A 25745-nucleotide genomic window follows, 5' to 3' on the forward strand; every position below is an offset into this window, starting at 1 on the left:
CTAGAAACATTAACATAGAACAGACTGTGAAAGTAAAACAGGAAACACACTGACAGAACTCAAGACATGTGAACTTAACAGACTGGGGGAGACAGAACATAGGGACCTGAAACATGGAACAGAAAGACACAGTAGATCAACATGAACATAACAACGCCACAGGGGAAGAGTAAAACAAAATGCAGGAACACAGGACCTCTTTCAAAATAAAACAGGAAACATGAGACAGACATGATAATACAAACTTGATAACATAAGACACGCAGCATGAAACACGAAGGTTGAGGGGAAACTTAAATACAGGGGAAGAAAACACAAGGAGTCTAATAACCAAATGAACTTAGATAACCTAATGAACAAAATAAACTCAAACTTAAAACGCTGGGTCAAAAGACCCAGGATCATGACAACAGTGCAGTGACTGACAAAACCCTTATTAAGTAAACCAGAGATCAAAGTAGATTAAAGTAGTTTAAAAAGGTTGGAAACAGACCCCAACGAATAGATATAAATATAAGAAGTACAAAAATAAAATAAACAAAGAGAAAATTACATTAGAACTTATTTTTAACGTATTGAAACTAATAATAGGAAGGATAACAACCTGTAAACTGATATTAACAATGAAACATAGTTGGCATGACGACCATGCCCAGAATGTATAAAATGAATAAAATGAAAAAATTCACACGATAACCTTTTAAATAAAATAGAGAGATGCATAAGGTACATTAAGGCCGTGTCATTGTTCAGCCAAGGAAAGTGTGTGAAAAGGTAAATGTCTCCAGCTTGGGAAAGGGTGAAACTGCAGATCACCCGAAGCCCTTGATGGATACAAAATAAAATATAAAATATATAGTAATAAACTGCTTGGTTCGACATGCAACAGAGAGAATGAATGTGACTGAAGGTTTGATCTGAGATGAGGCAAACAGAAGACCAGTCTAAAAAGTAGGCACAAACCTGTTCAGAGAAAAAGCTAATTTGTACAGATTGGATGAATTCTAAATTATCTGTTTGCTGAGTAAGATGATCCTAACTATTAATTTGGCTCAGTAGTAGTGTGGTGATATACACTAATAAAATATTGTAATATACTATTGTTATTATATAGAAAGAAAAAGATGATGATAATAATGATATAATATTAAATGGTAAATGTCCTGCATTTGTATAGCGCTTTTCTAGTCCTTAAGGACCCCAAAGCGCTTCACACTATATTCAGTCATTCACCCATCCACACACACATTCACACACTGGTCATGGCAAGTTACATTGTAGCCACAGCTGCCCTGGGGCGCACTGACAGAGGCGAGGCTGCCGGACACTTCTTAATAAGAAGTATCCTAGTCAGTTATGATGTGAGAAGCATTTGAAAGTCCTGGAGTGGCCTAGCCAGTCTCCAGACCTCAACCCCATAGAAAATCTGTGGCGGGAGTTGAAAGTCCGCGTTGCTCAGCGACAGCCCCAAAATATCACTGCTCTCGAGAAGATCTGCATGGAGGAATGGGCCAAAATACCAGCTACTGTGTGTGCAAACCTGGTAAAGACCTATAGTAAACGTTTGACCTCTGTTATTGCCAACAAAGGTTATGTTACAAAGTATTGAGTCGTATTTTTGTTATTGGCCAAATACTTATTTTCCACCCTAATTTACGAATAAATTCTTTACAAATCCTACCATGTGAATTCATGGATTTTTCTTTCACATTCTGTCTCTCACAGTTGAAGTGTACCTCTGGTGCAAATTACTGACCTGTGTCATCATTTTAGGTGGGGGAACTTGCACAATCGGTGGCTGACTAAATACTTTTTTGCCCCACTGTAACTGTTTAAAGGCACTGAATGTGATATTTTGCCTGGCTGGGACTTAATCTAAAAGGAAAATACTGAAAAGAAATGGAGAAGAAACAGACTGTGTTTGCTGGAGATTTAAGACAACAAAAGACACTTTGAGAAGGGCACAGGGGCCAGTGGGAAGGTGAAGCCCAGAGGAGTATAATTGGGTTGAAATTGAAGCCGGAACTCATGATGGTGTTTAGAGATGTCCACCAGATCACAACAAAGAGGTAAATAAAAATAGAAAACACACATATATAAATTGTTACATGTGAAATTATTTTTGGAAAGAATCAGAAGTAAGAAAGTTTGAATCAGACCTCAGTGAAAAGATGCATTAATTGATACAAGTGAACCAATGGATAAATCTGTTAGAGAGACAACTTTAGTAGAAAATAGGGATATTGTTTTGAACTGCTGTGCGACTAGGGATGGGTACCGGTGTCCGGTGCCATGATGGCACCGGTTCTGACATAAACGGTAGTAACCAGACCGAAAAGCAGTGCACATTTCGGTGCTTTATTTCGGTGCTTTTTTTTCCTGAGCTGTGATACACTTTAGATTCTAGCCAATCATTTTACGTTTCCGAGGATAGTAGGCGGGCCCAGGTACGTACGTTCTTTTATGCAGAGCTACAGATTAAAAATGTCCAAGGCGAAGCGGTCAAAAGTCTGGCTGTACTTCACAGCAAAATATGCAAACTCAGCAGCCTGCAACAAGTGCTTTAAGCTGATACTGTGATACTGTCAAAGGAGGTAACACCTCAAATCCGATGAAACACCTGGCGACGCATAGCGTTTTTTTTAAAGCCCAGAAATGCGCCGTATTTGATAGCTTGCTGCGAGACCTCACACCGAGCGCATCTACTACCCCCAAAAACATGAAGAGGAGAGTCCTGGCCCCTAGCCCTGCCAGTGTAGCAGAAATGATGAGGATGATGATGGCAGCAGCAGCCGCTCTTCTCTGCGTGAGTAGCTTCATGTTGTTCGAGTGTAATTTACGTTGAGTAGGCTAACCACGTTATTACATTAATGCATGTAAGGTGAACTAGCAAACATCATCATAGCTACATGCGGCTGTCCTCTTGTTTGATGGCAGATACTCCCTTCACCCTGGCCAAAAAGGCTAAAATGACCAAAGAAAAAGTGGAAAACAGTTAAACATGAGAGGTTTAGGACAAAGTTTGTGTTTTTTCCATTGTTTAAGCCCTGCTTCCAGCCAAGAGTGATACCATATATGCCCCATAGCTGCAGAAAAGGCTAACATTGTTATCTTTTTACAAAAAACAGCTGAACATGAGAGGTTTTTGGACCAATTTTGTGTTCTCCATTCTTTAAGCACCGGTTTGAGCACCGTTTGAGCACCGGCACCGTTTCAAAAGTACCGATTTGGCACCGGTATCGGATAAAACCTAAACGATACCCATCCCTATGTGCGACGCTTCTCAAGTCTCTTGCAGATTAAAACCAGGCGATAAGGTCCATGCCAAGTACTCCTAACGACGCCAACAGTTTGCAAAATCGCTGAGAGGCCCTTTTGGATCCACCAGAGCCATTGCAAAAAAGGTGGAAGTGAGTGACAGCATAACCTAAAAGACACCACCACCCCGACTCTTTGGACAACCAGCAAGCCCTGGTCACATGACCTCAGGGACCTGCTGGGAATGTATGGATGTAAAAGTTCACTTATATATGTTGGTGCTTATCCATGCAGAGCCCTGAAAGTCATGTCAAAACCTTAAAGTGGATTCTGAATTTAACGGGGAGCCAGTGCAGCTGAATCAGCAGGGGTGTGACATGGGAGTACTTGGAGGACTTGGACAGAAGCGTTGCAGCAGCATTTTGAACAAGTTGCAGATGCTCCAAAGAGGCTTTACATAAACAAGTAAACAAAGAATTACAATAATCCAGACGAGATGAAACAAATGCATGAATGGCAATTTCTAATTTGGAGCGCGATACAATGGGACTCAGCTTAGCAATGTTTCTCAAGTGATATAAACAGGAGCGAACCAGAGATTTTACATGAGCATCCAAAGTCAGAGCTGAGTCAATAGTAACACCAAGGTTCCTGATAGACGGTTTGGCAAATGTAGCAAGTGGACCCAAGTTTTCCATAACACTAGGTACAAATTTTTTAGGAGCACAAACAAGGACTTCAGTCTTCTCCTCATTTAGTTGAAGAAAGTTTCCAGCCATCCAACCTCTAATGGAGTCTATGCACTTATGCAGAATCTGTAGCTTGGAAACATCATGGGGCTTAAAGGAGATATATAATTGAATATCATCTTTATAGCAGTGATACGAAATGTCCTTAAAAGTGCTCAATAAGTGTTGAAGAGGAAGTAAATACAGCAAGAACAATAAAGGCCCCAAAACTGAACCTTGTGGCACACCATAGGCAAGAAAAGTAGAAGAGGATCTGTACTTAGAGGTAGCCACAGAACAGGATCGTTCATGCAAATAGGATTCAAACCAGTCCAAAGCAGCCCCTGATATACCCACCCAGTGTCTCAGCCTATCTAGCAGAATATGATGGTCCACAGTATCAAAGGCGGAGGTCAGGTCCAACATCAATAGAACGGAGCATTCTCCTGCATCACATCTCATCAAAATGTCGTTGGAGACTCTAAGAAGTGTAGTTTCAGTAGAGTGAGCTCTACGAAAGCCAGATTGGAATTTATCCAGAATGCTGTATTCATCTAGAACAGCTATAAGCTGCTTAGCCACAACCTTTTCTAAAATCCTAGCAATGAATGGTAATTTTGAAATCGGTCAGTAGCTACTAAGAAGAGAAGCATCAAGCTTAGGTTTTTTTAACAGTGGATGAATGAAAATTGTTAGTTTACAATGAATGTTACTGATTATGTGGTAGTATTTTTGTGTTAATTGTTTTGTTTTTTGTTTTTGTTTGTTTGTTTTAATTCGGTGGGTGAATGACAGTATAGATTTGTGATATTAGAGCCTTACTGTGAGGCTTCAACTGGAATAAGTCTTCCCACCAAGGCTTGAGAGGCTGACTTGGAAACTCTGACCAGATAGAAGATGCACAGTGTCTTATTTGAAAGTAGCAGAACAAATGATACGAGGGCAAATCGTACAAAGAACAAAGTTCACTAAAGCTGAGAAAAATGTTATCTTTGAAGAAGTCATGAAAACATTTGATACCTTTTCTTGCCCATATACTGAAGGAGGAGTCCACCAGGGATGGGGGGAAGAGGTGGTTGTTGCAGACTGGGGTCAGAGCAGAAGCAGAGATAGAATTGAAGTGACGCCGGAATTGATACCATATTTTTAGAGAGCCAAAATATGGCTCTCTGTTGTCTGTGAATCGTAACAGGGAAACCGGAATGGATGAAAATAATAGTGCTGGGAGTGAGGAAGAGAAACACGATTGAGCCTCAAGGCAACACCAAGTAGCTTGAGGATCATTCAGCCAATAGGTATACTTCTGAATGTTGGCTGCCCAATAATAAAAGATCAAGTTGGGCAGAGCAAGACCCCCACTGAGCTTACCCTGTTGTAGTGAGGTCATACTAATCCTGGGGGTCTTATTTGCCCATATAAATGATGAAATCATTCGATTCACAGATTTGAAAAAGGACTTAGGTAGAAACAATGGGATACACTGAAAAAGGTAGAGGAATTTAGGTAGAATATTCATTTTTATAATATTAATCCTGCCAAGAAGTGACACAGGAAGATTTGCCCACCTCTGAAAAGCCAACCTGACATAGGTCAGCAAAGGGTTAAGATTAGCTGTTCGCAAAGCTTTAAATGAACTGGTAATATACACTCCTAGATATCTAAAACCTGAGGAAGCTAAATGGAAATTAAAATCTGTCTGTCTAAGCTCCTTTGCAGCTGGGTTTATAGGAAATCATTCACTTTTTTGTATATTAATCTTGTACCCAGAAAAAGAGCCAAAACTCAGAAGTATTTCCATTATAGAGGATAAATAAATTGTTGGATTTGTAACATATACAGTGGGGCAAAAAAGTATTTAGTCAGCCACCGATTGTGCAAGTTCCACCACTTAAAATGATGACAGAGGTCAGTAATTTGCACCAGAGGTACACTTCAACTGTGAGAGACAGAATGTGAAAAAAAATCCATGAATTCACATGGTAGGATTTGTAAAGAATTTATTCGTAAATTAGGGTGGAAAATAAGTATTTGGTCACCTCAAACAAGGAAAATCTCTGGCTCTCACAGACCTGTAACGTCTTCTGTAAGAAGCTTTTCTGTCCCCCACTTGTTACCTGTATGAATGGCACCTGTTTGAACTCATCATCTGTATAAAAGACACCTGTCCACAGCCTCAAACAGTCAGACTCCAAACGCCGCCATGGCCAAGACCAAAGAGCTTTCGAAGGACACCAGGAAAAGTATTGTAGACCTGCACCAGACTGGGAAGAGTGAATCTACAATAGGCAAGCAGCTTGGTGTGAAAAAATCAACTGTGGGAGCAATCATCAGAAAATGGAAGACATACAAGACCACTGATAATCTCCCTCGATCTGGGGCTCCACGCAAGATCTCATCCCGTGGGGTGAAAATGATCATGAGAACGGTGAGCAAAGATCCCAGAACCACACGGGGGGACCTGGTGAATGACCTGCAGAGAGCTGGGACCAAAGTAACAAAGGTCACCATCAGTAACACACTACAACGGCAGGGAATCAAATCCCGCAGTGCCAGACGTTTTCCGCTGCTGAAGCCAGTGCATGTCCAGGCCCGTCTGAAGTTTGCCAGAGAGCACATGGATGATACAGCAGAGGATTGGGAGAATGTCATGTGGTCAGACGAAACCAAAGTAGAACTTTTTGGTATAAACTCAACTCGTCGTGTTTGGAGGAAGAAGAATACTGAGTTGCATCCCAAGAACACCATACCTACTGTGAAGCATGGGGGTGGAAACATCATGCTATGGGGCTGTTTTTCTGCCAAGGGGACAGGACGACTGATCCGTGTTAAGGACAGAATGAATGGGGCCATGTATCGTGAGATTTTGAGCCAAAACCTCCTTCCATCAGTGAGAACTTTGAAGATGAAACGAGGCTGGGTCTTCCAACATGACAATGATCCAAAACACACCGCCCGGGCAACAAAGGAGTGGCTCCGTAAGAAGCATTTGAAAGTCCTGGAGTGGCCTAGCCAGTCTCCAGACCTCAACCCCATAGAAAATCTGTGGCGGGAGTTGAAAGTCCGTGTTGCTCGGCGACAGCCCCAGAACATCACTGCTCTCGAGAAGATCTGCATGGAGGAATGGGCCAAAATACCAGCTACTGTGTGTGCAAACCTGGTAAAGACCTATAGTAAACGTTTGACCTCTGTTATTGCCAACAAAGGTTATGTTACAAAGTATTGAGTTGTATTTTTGTTATTGACCAAATACTTATTTTCCACCCTGATTTACGAATAAATTCTTTACAAATCCTACCATGTGGATTCATGGATTTTTTTTTCCACATTCTGTCTCTCACAGTTGAAGTGTACCTCTGGTGCAAATTACTGACCTCTGTCATCATTTTAGGTGGGGGAACTTGCACAATCGGTGGCTGACTAAATACTTTTTTGCCCCACTGTAGTAATAAGTCATCTGCATACAGAGCAACCCTATATTCCGTACCACCACGAATAACCCCTTGAAACAGAGGCGAGGTTCTGAGAGTCACAGAAAGAGGCTCTATTGCTAAAGTGAAAAGTAAAGGTGAGAGTGGGCAGCCTTGACGTGTACCACGTGATAGAGTAAAATACTCAGAATTCACATTATTAGTACAAACAGATGCCAGTGGCGTAGTATATAAAAGATGAATCCAAGATATAAAACTGTCACCAAAACCAAATTTCCTCAAGACTGCAAAAAGATACTCCCATTCCACTCGATCAAATGCTTTTTCAGCATCCAATGAGATCACCACCTCAGGGACAGTGCTATGATTTTTGGAATATATTATATTAACCCTCCTGCCATCCTTTAAAAAACTCACACCCATCACCCTAGGGACCATTCTCAGCCACGCCATAAAAAGACCATATATCCATATTTTATTCCACTTTAAATTAGCCAACCTTGTAAAACTACTTCTCCCTGAAATATTCATGTAAAGTTTTAATTATATTTTCGTTGTTTTAACCCTTCAAATCCCAGTGTTATTACATGAGCGCCCTGTGTTATAAGCCCCAAAAACCAAAAAACGAAACTAAATATTTCCACAAAAAACCAGTTGAAGTAATATGTGATTGTCATTATAAGTAGGCCTTTAGATGGACCAAAGATTGGCACCAACATACATTTTGACCTGCCATTATTTTTTTTGCATTTTTTTTGCAATTTAAAAATTAAAACTTCAAGGCCCTGAGTCTTCATTGACATCCAAGAAAAGAAGAAAAAATAAAATCATATGATGATAATTTGGGGTTGAAAAATAGTGTTTATAATGGAAGTCAATGGGCAGAAAATGGTCCCCAGGGTGATGGGTGTGGGGATTTCTGCTGCTCAGCCATTTTAGGCTGATTTAAGGAATTCACACTGGAATATTAACATTGACAGGTAAAAACTATCCTGTGGCAAGTTTGGTTATATTCCACTGAACACAGTGGAAATGGCAGCCATTTAACACATAGCAGTGGCACAAAAAGGTCCCAAGAAGGCAGGAAGGTTAAGAAGGGACCGTATATTAAAAAAGGAATGTCTTCCTTTAATAAAGCCTGTCTGTTCGTCTGATATAATAGAAGGGAGAACTCTTTCCAAACGGGTTGCTAGCAGTTTGGATAAGATTTTAAAGTCTACATTAAGAAGGCTTATTGGTCGATAGGAGCCACAACAGGTAGGATCCTTTCCTTCTTTATGCAGTAATGAGACAGAAGCCTGTCTTAGTGTCTGAGGGAGAGAGCCGCATTTCAGTGACTCCTCAAAAACCGACAGCAGCAAAGGGACCAGTTTTAAGTGGAATTTTTTATAAAATTCGGCAGGGAACCCATCGGGACCAGGGGACTTTCCAGACTGTAAGGATGTGATTGATGATATGACCTCATCCAAAGTGAGCGGTGCATCAATTTCTGCTGCTGTTGAGGTTGTAATTGTAGGGGTATCCAATTTGTTAAGAAACTGGTTCATATCTATAGAATTAGAGGGGAACTCTGATGTATACAGAGAACTATAAAATGACTTAAAAATTGAGTTGATTTCCGTTGGATCAGAAGTCAAAGTTCCCGATTCATTTCTAATTTGCAATATTTGGCGAGATGCCGATTGGTGACGTAGCTGGTGGGCTAGCAGACGAGAGGCTTTATCACCATGTTCATAATAGTTGCCACGGGACCGTAATAACAATTGCTCTGCATCATGGGTCGACAGGAGACTGAACTCCGATTGCAGGTTAAGACGCTGCTTATATATTTCAGGTGAGGGAGTTTGAGCGTATTGCCGATCTAGAGCTTGAATTTTGGCAGAAAGTTCATTTTGCTTAGCTTTCTTAGATTTAGATAGGTGAGATAAATAGGAAATTATTTGGCCCCTGAGGTATGCTTTAAGAGTTTCCCATAGTAGAGAATTTGAGATGTCCTCAGACTCATTTGTAGTTAAGAAGTTATCAATTGCAGATAAGATATAGTCACAGAAAGCTGAATCAGACAAAAGAAGAGAGTTCAACCTCCATGGGTGCTGAGGTCTATAGCCAGGAGACAAAGCCATATCCAGGATTAATGGAGCATGATCAGATATAACAATCGGAAGATATTCAGAGTTGCAAACTTTAGAAGCCATGGAGCCATTTATAAAAAAGTAATAGATCCGAGAATATGTGTGATGAACATTTGAAAAAAAGGAATATTCTCTGGCTTGGGGATTAAAAAATCTCCAAGGATCAATGTATCCATTTTGGGTCATAAAGTGTGAGAAAGCCCTGGACATAGCAGATCATGCTTTAGAGCCAGTGGCAGATTTGTCTAAAGCTGGGTCAATAACGCAGTTTAAATCACCTCCGAATATTAGGAGGTGTGTATTTAGGTCAGGAATCATCCTCAAAAGATTATTAGCAAACAGAGTGTTGTCAAAGTTTGGGGCATAGACGTTCACTAAAACAACTGGGTTATTCATGAGGGTCCCTACTACAATTAGATATCACCCATTTTTCTCAGCAATCAATTTAGTGAGAGAAAAATGTATTTTATTCCTAATTAAAATTGCCACTCCTCTGGCTCGAATATCAAAGTTTGAGTGAAACATATGACCTATCCATGGAGGTTTAAGTCTTTTATGATCTTTGGCTCGCAAATGAGTCTCCTGGAGAAAAGCTACATCTGCACTGAGATGTTTTATGTGGCTGAGAACCCGAGATCTCTTTACCGGACCATTCAAGCCTTTCACATTCCAAGACAAGAATCTAATAGTACTATTGTTAGTGCTATAACTAGCCATATATATGTTTTACTGAAATCTGGTGACAATAACAAGTTGACCGTACATGGGAGGGGACAAGAGAAAATAAAACAAAACAAAACAAAACAAAAAAACACAAACCCACATACAACCAAAGCAAACAAACACAGGAACAATATCTCGGGGCCATAGTTCCCCCCACCCACTAGGTCCCCTTTCTGAACTAAGGTGACCGCAGTATATTCCCAACAGCTTCAACCTCCTAGCCCAAACTCCTGCTACATAGAAACTCCATATAACCTAACTTTGAAGTGCTAAGTGTATGTCCCAGTATAAGTCGAACCTTCTAGGGATCAGTGAACATAAATTCAAAATATTACAAAAGAAACATAAGAACCAAGTGTTAGAACGGTGACAACTAGTATTCCATGAAGTAACAGAAACATGTAGTGCTTGCCTGCCTTCTCTGCAATCGTCCGATTGCCTGCAAGTCAACATGGATTCAAGTCACTTTACTCGCAGCTGTCAGTCACTGTGGCCTTTGAGCTTCAGCCTCGTTCCTCAAGCCTTGCACGAACTTATCGGCCTCTGAAGCAGACGTAAACCACTTTTTCTCCCCTGCGGGAAGAACGATGCGCAGTTTAGCCGGGAAGAGGAGCGCAGGTTTAAATCCCCGCTTATAAAGTTCAGACATCGCGTCTTTATACTCAGCTCGGACTGAGAACCTTCACAGACACTCAGCTCGGTTCTTCACCACCTCCGGGCTGTAATCTTCATATAGCCGGATCCTATGGCCGTTGTAGCTGAGCTCGCCTTTCTTATGAGCTTCCCGGATTATAAGATCTTTTATTTGGTACCGGTGAAATCGCAGAATGACCGGCCGTGGTTTCGTCGATTTCGGAACTGGACTCCGGTGCGCCCTTTCCAGCTCGGGCGGCGAGGGAAGTATCTGCATTCCGAAAACATCGACGAGGAGCTGAGAAAAGAAAGCTGTCGGGCGTGGGCCTTCAATGTCCTCAGGTAGTCCTACAAGTCGTATATTCTGCCTCCTGCTGCGACCTTCCAAGTCTGCCACCTTGGATTTTAGCCAGTTGTTGTCTTTGCGAAGCGTAGAGCATTCGGACTCTAATTGGTCCAGACGTTGGTCAAATTCAGTGTATGTCGATTCCAAAGAATCAATGCGTTGACCGTGGTCCTTCACTGCAGACTGCACAGTGTCTAACTTAGAGGACAAGTCCTGAAAGGATGACTTGAAGTCCGCTAGCAATGCAGCTCTATGCTCCTCGAGCATTAAGCTAATCTCGGCTGCAGTTACAGGCGCCGCAAGTGTCGAGGTTTCTCGGTCTTGTTTGCCCCTTGACTTGGACATTCTTTAAATCTTCGGTAATCGACAAAGGCAAAAGACATTCAAAACTGGGAATCAAAATCTCAAAGAAGTAGGTTCGTTAGGTAAATGCTGAGCCATGTAGCAGAGCGGACCTAAAACACGTCTACCCAGTAAACGCCATTACCGGAAGTCTCCCTCTAATGATTACTTCTTATTGAAATTTATGTTGTTCAGTGCAGGGAAAGTGCTCACACCTCTACATTAGAGAAACCAAACAGCCACTTCATAAACGGACTGCACAACATACAGTGGGGCAAAAAAGTATTTAGTCAGCCACCGATTGTGCAAGTTCCCCCACCTAAAATGATGACAGAGGTCAGTAATTTGCACCAGAGGTACACTTCAACTGTGAGAGACAGAATGTGAAAAAAAAATCCATGAATCCACATGGTAGGATTTGTAAAGAATTTATTCGTAAATCAGGGTGGAAAATAAGTATTTGGTCAATGACAAAAATACAACTCAATACTTTGTAACATAACCTTTGTTGGCAATAACAGAGGTCAAACGTTTACTATAGGTCTTTACCAGGTTTGCACACACAGTAGCTGGTATTTTGGCCCATTCCTCCATGCAGATCGTCTCGAGAGCAGTGATGTTTTGGGGCTGTCGCCGAGCAACACGGACTTTGTGTGAATGTGTGTGTGAATGGGTGGATGACTGGATATCAGAATCAGAATCAGAATCAGAATACTTTATTGATCCCTGGGGGAAATTATTTTTTGTTACAGTGCTCCATTTTAAACCAACATTAAGACAAGACAGACAATACGCTAACTAAGAATAGTACAATATATACATATATATACATACATACATACATAAGTCACTTATAAATAAATAGTTGGAAAAGAAACATGTGTAGCTGTAGCAGCAAACAGTGTGTTAAGTGGATGCGTTGTACAGGGAGATGGCCACAGGCAGGAATGATTTCCTGTGTCGTTCAGTGGTGCTTTTCGGTAATCTCAGTCTCTCACTGAACGAGCTCCTGTGACTGACCAACATGTCATGGAGTGGGTGGGAGGTGTTATCCAACATTGTCTTTATCTTGGACAGCATCCGCCTCTCCGACACCACCTTGAGGGAGTCCAGCTCCATCCCCACAACATTGCTGGCCTTACGGATCAGTTTATTAAGTCTGTTGGCATCTGCGACCCTCAGCCTGCTCCCCCAGCATGCAACAGCATAGAGGATCGCACTGGCCACAACAGACTCATAGAAAATCCTCAGCATTTTCTGGCAGATGTTGAAGGACCTCAGTCGCCTCAAAAAATAGAGACGACTCTGGCCCTTCCTGTAAAGTGCTGTGGTGTTTTTAGCCCAGTCCAGTTTATTGTCAATGTGTACTCCAAGGTATTTATAGTCCTCCACAATGTCAACACTGACCCCCTGGATTGAAACAGGGGTCAAGTGTTTCCTGGTCTTCCTGAAGTCCACGATCAGTTCCTTGGTCTTTGCCACGTTGAGCTGCAGATGATTCTGCTCACACCACGTGACAAAGGAGTCGACCACAGCCCGGTACTCTGTCTCATCATCCCTGCTGATGCATCCAACCACCGCAGAGTCATCAGAAAACTTCTGAAGATGGCAGGTCTCTGTGCAGTGGCTGAAGTCTGTGGTGTAGAGGGTGAAGAGGAAGGGGGAGAGGACAGTCCCCTGTGGTGCCCCTGTGTTGCTAATCACCTTGTCAGACACACACTGTGGGAGACGTACATATTGTGGTCTTCCTGTCAGGTAATCAACAAACCAGGACACCAGAGAAGCATCCACCTGCATCGCTGCTAACTTATCACCCAGGAGGGTCGGCCTGATGGTGTTGAAAGCACTGGAAAAGTCAAAAAACATGACCCTCACAGTGCTCATATGTAAAGCGCTTTGGGGTCCATAGGGACTAGTAAAGCGCTATATAAATACAGGCCATTTACTTTCAACTCCCGCCACAGATTTTCTATGGGGTTGAGGTCTGGAGACTGGCTAGGCCACTCCAGGACTTTCAAATGCTTCTTACGGAGCCACTCCTTTGTTGCCCGGGCGGTGTGTTTTGGATCATTGTCATGTTGCAAGACCCAGCCTCGTTTCATCTTCAAAGTTCTCACTGATGGAAGGAGGTTTTGGCTCAAAATCTCACGATACATGGCCCCATTCATTCTGTCCTTAACACGGATCAGTCATCCTGTCCCCTTGGCAGAAAAACAGCCCCATAGCATGATGTTTCCACCCCCATGCTTCACAGTAGGTATGGTGTTCTTGGGATGCAACTCAGTATCCTTCTTCCTCCAAACACGACGAGTTGAGTTTATACCAAAAAGTTCTACTTTGGTTTCATCTGACCACATGACATTCTCCCAATCCTCTGCTGTATCATCCATGTGCTCTCTGGCAAACTTCAGACGGGCCTGGACATGCACTGGCTTCAGCAGCGGAACACGTCTGGCACTGCGGGATTTGATTCCCTGCCGTTGTAGTGTGTTACTGATGGTGACCTTTGTTACTTTGGTCCCAGCTCTCTGCAGGTCATTCACCAGGTCCCCCGTGTGGTTCTGGGATCTTTGCTCACCGTTCTCATGATCATTTTCACCCCACGGGATGAGATCTTGCGTGGAGCCCCAGATCGAGGGAGATTATCAGTGGTCTTGTATGTCTTCCATTTTCTGATGATCGCTCCCACAGTTGATTTTTTCACACCAAGCTGCTTGCCTATTGTAGATTCACTCTTCCCAGTCTGGTGCAGGTCTACAATACTACAATACAGGTCTACTGGTGTCCTTCGAAAGCTCTTTGGTAGTGATGGCCCGCTTGAAGCTGACGCTCCGGAGCGTGTGTCGAAAAAAACAACACACTGGTTCAGAAGCACTGTGTCGAGGCTTGCTTCGTTTGGCAAAAGTCACGTGACCAGTGACGTCCGAAGCTTCATTACGCACGTAACTGCTTCGGTACCTGATTCAAACGGATATAAGGAAGTGAATCATCCACGGGATTCGTGGAGTGTGTTGATGGTGACAGATAGCGACGAGGTGATCATTCCACTGACAGATATGGAGCCAGCGAGGAAGAGAGGACATTCTGGCGTGTGGGAATATTTTGAGTTGATTTTGCTCAATTCATTTTATCTGCCGAAGTGCAAAACTTGAAATGTCCAAAATCATGTTTTCATAATGTAAATATCATTACAGCATATGACTTTAGGAACACTTCCATGTGAATTAAAGCTAATGAAGACTACAAAAATGTATTTGACACTATACGTACATTACATTGCTACACAGTTTAGAAAATCATTTTGTTTATTGTTTTTAGGTGATAGTCTGCAGGACCCAGGAATACCTGCATATCTACCAGCTTGCAGTGTGGTTCCTGCACTCCACAGCCTCTTCTGTTCCATGCAAGTGGATTTTCTCCAGGGCAGGAGAAACTATTTCTAAGAAAAGAAACAGACTCAGCCAGCGCACAGTAACACTAATCCTCTTTTTAAATGTAAATAACAAAAGGGCTACCTTACATAGATCATGTTTTTACTTTGCAAGTTCTTGATTAGGGGTGGGTTTTGATTATCGCTTTTCTGATTACAATCCATGCTAAATTGAATAAAGTGATATTGATTCATTAAAATCCCGTGTCGATTTGTAAATTAACGTTATTATGCCTGAAACGCCAGCATCTCAGGTTAAACCTCACAACATGTCGTCAAACACCATACAGCTAAAACAGTAACTGGGAGCAGGTTTACGGATTCTGCATACAAACATAAACACAGAGCGCGGACCCGACGCGTCAGAATCAGATTTTGGTGTGTCGTTGGGTCCGCGCTGTGTTTGCCTCTTTTTTTTTCGCTGGCTTCTGCAGCTGCAGGTTTCATAACTCTCTGTTTACATCTCTAATTAAGTCTCACATGTGTCAGCTTTCTTTTAATAGATACGAAATTATGGATATATACTGTTAAATGATCAGAATTGTAATATTTCTGACTGAGGCAAAACTTTCCAGATTCCAATCAAATTGAATCGGATCTTGTATCGAATCAAAATGATTCTACAAATCAGTGACGATGCAGCCGTACTCAGCCCCCTAAGCATTTTCCCTTTCCAGTTCACAATCAATCCCACCCCTAGGTCAAAAATATGTATAGGAATTGGCCTAATCTAATATTTTGTATGAACCTGTCCAGCTGTCCAGTGATTAAACGACAAGTAGATGGAGGCAGGACTTCACAGCAGGGGCATACTCCATAATGTGCTGTGCATTCTCATATGTATATTATATATATTGCTCACTTATTGTATTTACCAACATCAAGGAGTTATGAGCAAAGAAAGGCCACACCATAGTGCATGTTTAAATAGGGAAAGTTTATTGATCAAAATGTATTACGCAGATACGCATTACATTTTTTTCAGCCCCCCAATCGAGAAAACAAAACCAATTACATGTTCAAAGCAACGGAACGGTGGCCCAATATCAGAGAGAACTCCACTCTTGAGTGAGCAGTGATAATTGAGCAGTCCGTTTTATTTTGCAGATTCAAGCTGCTCTTCAAAATTTTCACCACCAGATGTCACCGGAGAGGACTGTGTTGAAAAGCTTCGAGTAATGAACCGTTTTTCAATACAAGCTTCAGTGCTTCGGAAAGCTTCATTTGGCCATCACTACTCTTTGGTCTTGGCCATGGCGGAGTTTGGAGTCTGACTGTTTGAGGCTGTGGACAGGTGTCTTTTATACAGATGATGAGTTCAAACAGGTGCCATTCATACAGACGTTACAGGTCTGTGAGAGCCAGAGATTTTCCTTGTTTGAGGTGACCAAATACTTATTTTCCACCCTGATTTACGAATAAATTCTTTACAAATCCTACCATGTGAATTCATGGATTTTTTTTTCACATTCTGTCTCTCACAGTTGAAGTGTACCTCTGGTGCAAATTACTGACCTCTGTCATCATTTTAAGTGGGGGAACTTGCACAATCGGTGGCTGACTAAATACTTTTTTGCCCCACTGTAAAAGAGACACCTCAATAGGACAGGCACTATCCCCTTTAGTCTTCTGTCTTGTACAAGAAGCAACTAATAGATTTTGAGCTTGTGGAAAAAGCAAGCAGATGGAGATTGTCCATTTACTGTTTTGTTTGTAAGTATGATGAGTTTAAAACAAATTCTGAAGTCAATTGGGATTCAATGTAAAGGGAAGTAAATGGATGTAAAGAGAATAAACTGTATGAAATGGTGACTGTGACAAAGGGTACATTTTTTAATTAGCCTGTAATACTTTAAGGTAGTATATTAATGTCATTCCATTCCATAAGTGAAAAATAAAAGAAACCACTGAGTTAGTTTCAGGATTGAAGTTTGAATGGCTGTCCTATCACTCTTTAGTAACATGTTGAGTTGAGTTTAATGGGGCCCTGCCTCAAATTTTTGAGCAAGATTTGCACTCTTCAGGGGTTAGCTGACAGCAGATATCAGCCAGAATGTTTCAGAATTCAAGGTGTTAAAAACAAGCAGTAAAATCTGTAATTTTAAAACTCACAGTCAGTGAAGGACAACAATGAAAAGTGTAACATGAGCATTTCTCTTACTGAATGTCTACAATTTGAAAGCAGTGTTTCAGTGCAGTTTTCTGGAGCAAATACCTGAGTGTAACTCATTTGGAAACACAAGAATAACAATTCCAAAAAAAGCCACTATTTTGAAACCTGCTGTACATGTGTGTACAAACATGTATGAACTTTCTCCTGGAATTTTGTGAGCAAATAGTGCACAGTAATTGCATTGCTGCCATCAACCAATAAAAAAAGATGCAAAAATGTTGTCCAGATGTTGCAAAAATGATACAATGGTCCATATACTTAATTTTTAATCATTAAAATTAATGACGAAGCAGTTAGATGCTCCATTGTTCATTTTACTGATTCTCACATAATAAATTCCCATAGCATTAGAATTTTGTCCAGAAAGATCTGCTGACAATTTAAATTTACCTTGACATTTGTTACTACTTAATGAATAAAGAAATTATAATTAATTATTATGTGACACAGCACCCATGGTAAAAAGAAATGGATCTTAAATTGAAATTGTGTTTTTCATTACAGCTCCATATAGTCGGCACAGATGGAGCGAGGTTACAGGAGCAAATGTCCCTTATTGTTTCCAATGCGTTTCTTTTTTTTCATCTTACACTCTCCGTTATACCTTTATTTGTTTGAGAGATTAAATCGTTTGAGTGCAGTTTTCATGGCCTATGGAATAGCTGCTCTGAGGGGACTCCACCATCCGCTCACAATAAATGAAATGTGGCATGCCAATCTGTGGTTAGAGGCTCAGGTCATGATAAATGCCCTCATACATAAATTACCTAGTTGATTCACAGCTAATCATCCATACAGATGCACAGGGCACCACTGTCTTGTGATTTGTATTTCTGGTAAAATTGTGTGAAATAAGCTTGACATCCAACAATCAGACATATATAATCCAGCTGTATGCATGCGTGCAACACATCAAACCACATGTAAAAATGTATAATTGTGAAGTTATCCAGTGACTACTGGATATAACCATTAAACTAATTCTTTAATGGATGTATTCAGCAGATACTAATTAAAGTAACTAATATACCTTTAGACTTAAATTCTACTGCTTTTGGAACATTTCAGTGCAGTTATAATGTGCCTTGTCTGTGATACAAATGATCCTAATAACAAAAGAGTTCAGTGCCCAGTGAACATAGCCTCTTCCACTCCTCTTTCAAACCATCTGTATTCTATGTGCAGAATGTGAGCACTGGCAAAAGAGTCATCTTTATCCTTTAGATCAGGGGTCGGCAACCTTTCTGATGATGAGTGCCATCTAAAATTTCCTCAGAAGTCAATGTGCCATATGACTGCATTAGCAATACATTTAATAACGCTCTATATTAACAGTTACACACTGTATAGAACCACTTTATAGAATTATATTTGTTTGCAGATGTTGGCAGCTATCAGCGAATAGTTTTCAGCTATTTTGAAACATAAAACAGACACTTTTTTTCCATAACAAGAACTCCATAACAGCAAATGAACTGTACAACAGAAAATGCAACAATGATAAGAAAAATAAACTGGGCCAATATGGCATGTTTGTTAATACAGAGACACACATGTTAATGTGATCTCTGATCTCACACTCAGAGACACAGGTCTCCAAGTGTCCTGCATTACCTGTCCACTCTCACACATAGTGTCCGGCTACCTAACGGGTGGCTGTGGCTCAGGTAGAGCAGATCAGCTACTGATCAGAAGGTCGGTGGTTCGATTCTTGGCTTCCCCAGTCTGCATGTCAAGTATCGTTGGACAAGATACTAACCCCAAATTGCCCTCTGATGCATTCATCGGAGTGTGAATGCGTATGAACACAGGTTAGTTTGCACTTGTGTATATAAGTGCTTGTATGAATAAGTGCTCGTATGAATGGGTGAATGAGGCATGTTGTATAGAGCGCTTTGAGTACTCCGGGAGAGTAAAAAAGTGCTATATAAGAATCAGTCCATTTACCATTTACTCTTTGTGTGAGAGAAAATCTGCTCACACAGATATGTACTGTATCTAGGTGCAGGATTCACCCGCACATCAAAACAGGAAAATCAGTGTTTTAGAGTCTCCACTCTAACAGACTCCAACACATCCCATTCACTTCTGCTAGAATTCAGTCACCTTTCCTTAATCTAAGAACGATCAACTAATTTGCATATCAGCTATTAACCCACCAAGTTGACAGGACAACAGAAATGCATGTTCAAAATATTATCACAAAAATAGTATTTCCCTCATACAGTAAATTACTTTTGCTGCATCAGTCAAGCAGAAAGCATCTCCTAATTTACTATATTAACAACTAAATTTATTGTCTGATCACTGGTTGGTCAAACCAGAATCTTTTTTTTCCCACAAAAGTTAAAATGTTGTCCTGTAACCTAGAGAGTTAATTGTCAGCATTGGATAAATTCAGCATTTGATAACAAGCTGATTTTCATTGCATGTGTGTGTTATTAAGCAGGTTTAATCTATGTCTGTGGAGCTGTATATCCAGCAGGGCATGTTCTTAAAGCTGCCTTTCCTACACATTTTTCTGCTATTATTTGATCATTTCTTAACTAATTTGCTATTAGTCCACTGGTCTTTGCATCACTTTTCATCACACTAAGTGACTTGGACAAGATGACAAACAGAATCTCATGCTTAAGATGCTGTCTAATCTTCATGAGCTCTCTTGTGTTTGTAAGTGTTAGTAAGGTTAACACATTTTCTGTTTGTGTGTGTGATTTTGTATATGTTTCTTTTTGCAGTGTTTCAGACTCCTTCACAATTTTCCCACTTAAAGCAGTTTCCTTTTTTCCCAGGATTGCTAACCCAAGACCACTGTCTACTCTATGATTATTATTTAATACTGTATTGATAGAACCAACTGATTCTGCAGCAGAGCATCCCCAGTCCCTGAGCTCCTGCTGCTGCACCCACAGGTATGTACAGCAAGCACTGATAGCTTTTTAGTTGGTGGGATTGCCTTGTGATCACCTTTACTAAATATCTACAATCAGTCTGATTATATCCTGTTTTTGTTTTTTGTTTTTTTTTTCAATGTTGAAATTAAAATCTAGTAGCCTTCTCATTTCTTTGTGTTTTGTGCTGTTTTACAGGCCCACAAGGGAGGATGGCTCCGAGGCAGATGAGGGACGGGTCCCAGGACGGTCCATCGGCGCTGGAGCTGGCCATCCTGGTATCCCTGAAGAGTCCACACCAGTCTCCAACGGAGCATTTCCTCCTCAGCCTTGTTCCTGCTCTGGAGAGCAGCTGGTCCTTTTTATTCCTGTCTCTCTGTAAATACTTATGTTTTACATATTTATGTTTAATGTTTTTCTGTTTGAGAATTTTAATATTATTTCAAAAAATTTTTTATAATGACTAATGTCTCAGTTCTACTACACAGCAAATGTTGGCACACGACTTGTCACATGTAGAATTTATTTCATATTATACTAATGACAAAATATACTAATACAGTGGGATGCAAAAGTTTGGGCAACCTTGTTAATAGACATTATTTTCCTTTATAAATCGTTGGTTGTTACAATAAAAAATGTCAGTTAAATATATCATACAGGAGACTCACACAGTGATATTTGAGAAGTGAAAAGAAGTTTACTGGATTTACAAAAAGTGTCCAATAATTGTTTAAACAAAATCAAGCAGGTGCATAAATTTGGGCACCACAAAAAAGAAATGAAATAAATATTTAGTGTATATCAATGTGTGTGTCTCCTAAATTATATATGGGGTGCCTTTGTCTGGACGTGCTTCCCATCCAGAGCTGCACAGCACAGAGGAAAGTTCCAGCGCTCCTGGAATCCCTCTGTGATGGACCGCCAGTCTCCAGGTGAAGGCACAGCCATGAAGTCGTCCACCAGACAGTCCCAGATGGCCGTCGCTACCTGGGGGATGATCTGACACACCGACTCTGAAACTGAACGCTTGGTGAAGGAGTCCCCGGTGACAAGGAACCTGGACAAAATTGTTCAAAATCAGTATTATGTGTACTGCAGTTAGAAAATACATTATTCAAATTCCAAAATACTTTTGTGATGTCAGATTTAAGTCACAAAACTTAAATCTTACATAAAACATTTTGTAATTATAAGGATAATTACAAAATGTATATTAGATAATATCTAAAACAGTTGTGTTTTGTTTTAACTTTAACATATCATAATTTGATTGGTAGCAACTTTCACAACTACAGTGAGCCAATCACTCATAATTCCTAAACATGTCAATCAGGTAGGAATGAAGTGAGACATTAATAGAAATAAAGAGTTGTATGTTGACATGTAGCCCTTTCCTTGCTTAAATCATTAAGCAAGAAATGTGTGTGTGAATGGGTGAATGACTGAATGTAGTGTGAAGCGCTTTGGGGTCCTTACGGACTAGAAAAGCGCTATACAAATGCAGGCCATTTACCATTAATATGTTTGAAAAATTAATCTGTGATAAGACATAGCTTATCAAGATAGAACCAAAGATGAACCAAACTGTTCAGTTTTATCTAAGTCTGTTTTAATAAAGGCTGGCGACCCCTGCTATAGAGTCTGACAGCTGTGGGGATTATATACAAATATTCAACTATACCAGAATTAAACCAGGTCTAAATAAAAAGGAGTGAGTATCACTACAAAGGTTATCTCAGTGGTCCTAATGCTACAGTTTGATATCAGCAAACCCCGAGCACATACATTGATGTGACACCACAGCCATGCTATCATTGCAAACACTGATAACAGCATAAATTGAATTAAATCGGGACTTGATGAGAGCTTCTGAGTATCACTAGAAATATTATAAACAGTCGTCTCCGTACTAGAGATGGCACGATACCACTTTTTTATGTCCGATACCGATATCATAAATTTGGATATCTGCCGATACCGATATAAATCCGATAGTGTTTTTTTAATCAACAAAAGTGTTTTTTAAAATATCTTGCTGCATTTTGCAAGTCTGCAAGTTCATACTCAAGTTTAAAACAACAACTACACTAAAGCTATTCTGTTATACCTGTATGCAAAAAAAAATATTTCATAGTTCAGCAATACTGATCAATCTAATAAACTTAAACCTACACCATCCTCCCTATTCTGGTATTTTAAAGAGTACTTAGCGTAAATATTAAGCAACCTAACTAATAGGGTTCCAACCCCCAGCAACAACAAAAATAAATAAATAAAAAATAGGGAACCACCCCTCACGCGCCACCTCATGATGCTTAATCGACGTAATCAACCTTAATTTGATGCAGTGTGAAAAAAAAATGCACAGAAATCAATTATTTTTCAAGAAATATTAAATAGATTCAACATCTTTCTTCAACACAATTGCAGACTGCACAGATGGTACCTTCCCAAAGGAAAAAGTACTATAGCTTACTAGGGTATATATATTAGACTTAATAGTCACTATATACAGTAATTGACTTCTATTCCTTTTACATCAAATTAAAACTTTGGGTGTCAGATAATTATTTATTAAAAGCTAGACATTTTAAATGAGAATAAGAAAGAAAAGTATGTCTTTGTGCCCCCTTTTCCCTGTTCATGCCCTATCGGCCCCCCTGGCTAAACTTTGCTAGACCCTGCACAGTTACCAGTGTCAGCTACGTAGAAAAAGATCCTCGAGTAGAAAGTAATATTAAATACATTCTAACAACAGCTTATCAAGCTTAAACGTGCTGCTGTTGTTCAGCTGCTGGTTTCCTCTTTCTGGTGCAAAGTGGGCCAAAAACAAAGAAGAGAGACGGAGTCGCGACAGAAAAGCCGATCAGCTGATCATTAAGCAGTTTCACGATTGAAGTAGCAGCCGGAGAGCGAGAGGCAGTCGCTCCATATATCGTTTGGTAAACTTAACGCAGGAATGCTTTACATTCAGAGATGGACTTACACACTTGCTTTACTTCTCTCGGGGATAACTTTGTCGGAGATGAAATGCCGGGTTGCTAGCGAAGCTCCACATGCTATCCAGACCACCGACAGGTCCCGCATGCCACAGCCGCTCTATCACGTGATGCATACTGCTCCGACGTGCTAACGTTCTGAGGCGAGTTACGGCGTGTTGCAAGTTTTGTGAGGTGCTTTCGTGATATTTAATGGATCGGATTACATTTTTTATTTTTCTCCGATATCCGATCCAGTAATTTAGGTCAGTATCGGACCGATACCGATACGTAATATCGGATCGGTCCATCTCTACTCCGTACCACAGTTTTCTATCAGTAAACACCGACAGCATTCACTGTTAGCATATCACATTCATGTTAGCAGTGTATAAACGATAGTTTAGCATATATTAGCACAGGTATCAATAAAGGACTACCGTATTAAACACTTTTACTAACCTCAGGCAGATGGACAGGCGCTCTGCAGGTGGGATTGAGCGCCTGTAATTGGTGTCTAGGCGGGCGATTCTGGGACTGACGCAGGAAAGCAGGTCCTCAAACTGGCAGAGTGAACGACGGTGATAGCGCTGGAATCCGCCGTCATCCAGGCGCAGCTCCTGGAGCAAATGGTGAAACTCACCAAACTGCTCAAGCCTCTGGAGGACATGATGGACCCAGGTACGGCGAGGACGTCTTTTACGCCGCTGCTCTGCTCTCCACAGTACATAGAGAAGGGAGACTCTCTCTTCAAGCGCTAGCTCGACAGCTGCCATCTTGCAAAGATACCGGTCTGGCACAACTTCCTCCCACATTCCTCCCACATTTCCGGTTCACGCGCGTCAAAATGACGCGCTATGGATTTTTCTTGGACACGCGTAGAGGTGCGAATGTGCACGCGTCAAATTAGGGGCGTTTGGGGCGTTTTGTTCGTGTCCATCGCGTTCGGTGTGAACACACCATAAGGCCTTCTGTACTCACTGTTCGTGTTGTTTTCGTTCACGGGAAGAGTCTCTGGATCCCATCAATCGCCATCCAGCCTGAGGGGAGTTCAGACGCAAACTGTCCACCTGGTGACAAAGTTAAGCACCAGTTCTTTCAACAGGCGTCCCAGACGCTGGCTGCTAGCAGACTTTGGCGGCGTCATCTCCCTCTCCTCGGTGGATGTGATGTGTTGGGTTCTGGCTCAGAGGACCAAATAAATGTTGGATCTGTGTTTCCACAAGCCCCGCTAGTTTAGAGACTAACAGAACATCTTCAACCCGCTAGGGAAGTTTTTGGTCAAGAACCAGCTCTTGGAGCTCACGCTCCTAACCTGTCTCCAGCCCAAAATCCTTCAGAGAGCAGCTGTCCCCATAGCTATTTATTAACATGACAGTTACAATACACAATACAACACAAGCACCTCCCACCGTAAAACCCCCCAATGGTTCTAAGACAAGGCACTATGTGTGTGTGTGTAAGCACGTATGCATGTGTAAGAACGTGTGTGTGTGTGTGTGTGTGTCATGTGAGAATGTGTGTGTGTGTGTGTGTGTGTCATGTGAGAATGTGTGTGTGTGTGTGTGTGTGTGTGTGTGTGTGTGTGTGTGTGCCTCTCTGTATGCATGTGTCTCTGTATTAGTGATGTGTCGGTCGCGAACTAAATGGCTCTTAGAGAAGGATCTTTGATGTGAACGACGCGAGCCAGCTCCTTATCGCGAGCCGTGGGCTTTTTTTTTTTCCTTTCTCTCACCCTCTCTCTCGCACTGTTTTTCGCTTCACTCTGCACGCGAGTCTTGTGCTTGCGCTGGGAAGACGGGGTAGGGGCGGTAGTTACAGTCGCAGTAGCACAGGAACAGAGCGGGAGGGAGAGACAGAGAAAGAGAGCCAGGGACAACAACGTCACATTAGAAAGGTATAGGTAATCATCCACAACTATTTTCAGTTGCGGATGATAAAGGAAAGTTTATTCATGCAGGCCCATATGACAGAGAATGTGCATCTTCTTTTTGTTTTCATATTTGAATTTATATTTAATTGCGTTGTGGTTTGCAGTGTTTTGTGTTGTTTCACTTTAAATTTGTTTAAAAGGAAAAAGCTGAAAATTTAAATAGTTAAAAGTTGAAATGTGAATAGTTGGTTTTTGTATTATATGATTTATTTATTTTTATTTTATTTATTTATTTATTACATTTTTTATGGTGGCCCCTAGAGACAAAGCACGTACAAACTTTAAAATACGTCTCAACTCTGAAGCACGTACAAACCCTGAAGCACGTACAAACTCCAAAACACGTAAAAACACGTACAAAAGACAACAGAAGTGCTCCAGGATGCTAGGCGCAGTGTTGAGCTTTTGTTACCTAGTGGCTACACAAGCCAGCAAGTACCAGCGACCGGATTTGGTGTGTGGTAGTAACAGGTAAATGAATTTTTTGAATTATTTGAATATATATGAGTGCATGTGTATAAATACACAAACAATACACATATGCTTTCAATTGTGTAATTTAAGTGATCTAGGTAGCTCTGTTTTGGAAGTTCAGTTAACGCTAGAAATGTGTTTTGTAGTTTGTACGTGCTTTGTCTCTAGGGGCCACCGCATATATTTATATATAAACATGTATAAATAAAACCACTTCTTTTTTTACATTATTAATATTTTTGTGCATAATTTTATATTGTTGTTAATAATAAA

General features: G+C 41.0%; 1 long non-coding RNA gene across 1 annotated transcript in view; it reads left to right on the plus strand.

Moving 5' to 3' along the window:
* LOC146658449 (uncharacterized) overlaps nt 1-20456 on the plus strand; it is a 62469-nt gene extending 42013 nt beyond the window's left edge. The window contains exon 3 of the long non-coding RNA XR_014913635.1: nt 20283-20456. This is a non-coding gene — a long non-coding RNA (uncharacterized LOC146658449). The remainder of the gene's footprint in view (nt 1-20282) is intronic.
* The last annotated feature ends 5289 nt before the right edge of the window (nt 20457-25745 follow it).

Source organism: Rhamphochromis longiceps, linkage group LG11, assembly GCF_057381845.1.
Source record: "Rhamphochromis longiceps isolate RC_006_pf linkage group LG11, R_longiceps_female_GT1.1, whole genome shotgun sequence".
In the NCBI taxonomy this organism is placed as follows: Eukaryota; Metazoa; Chordata; class Actinopteri; order Cichliformes; family Cichlidae; genus Rhamphochromis; species Rhamphochromis longiceps.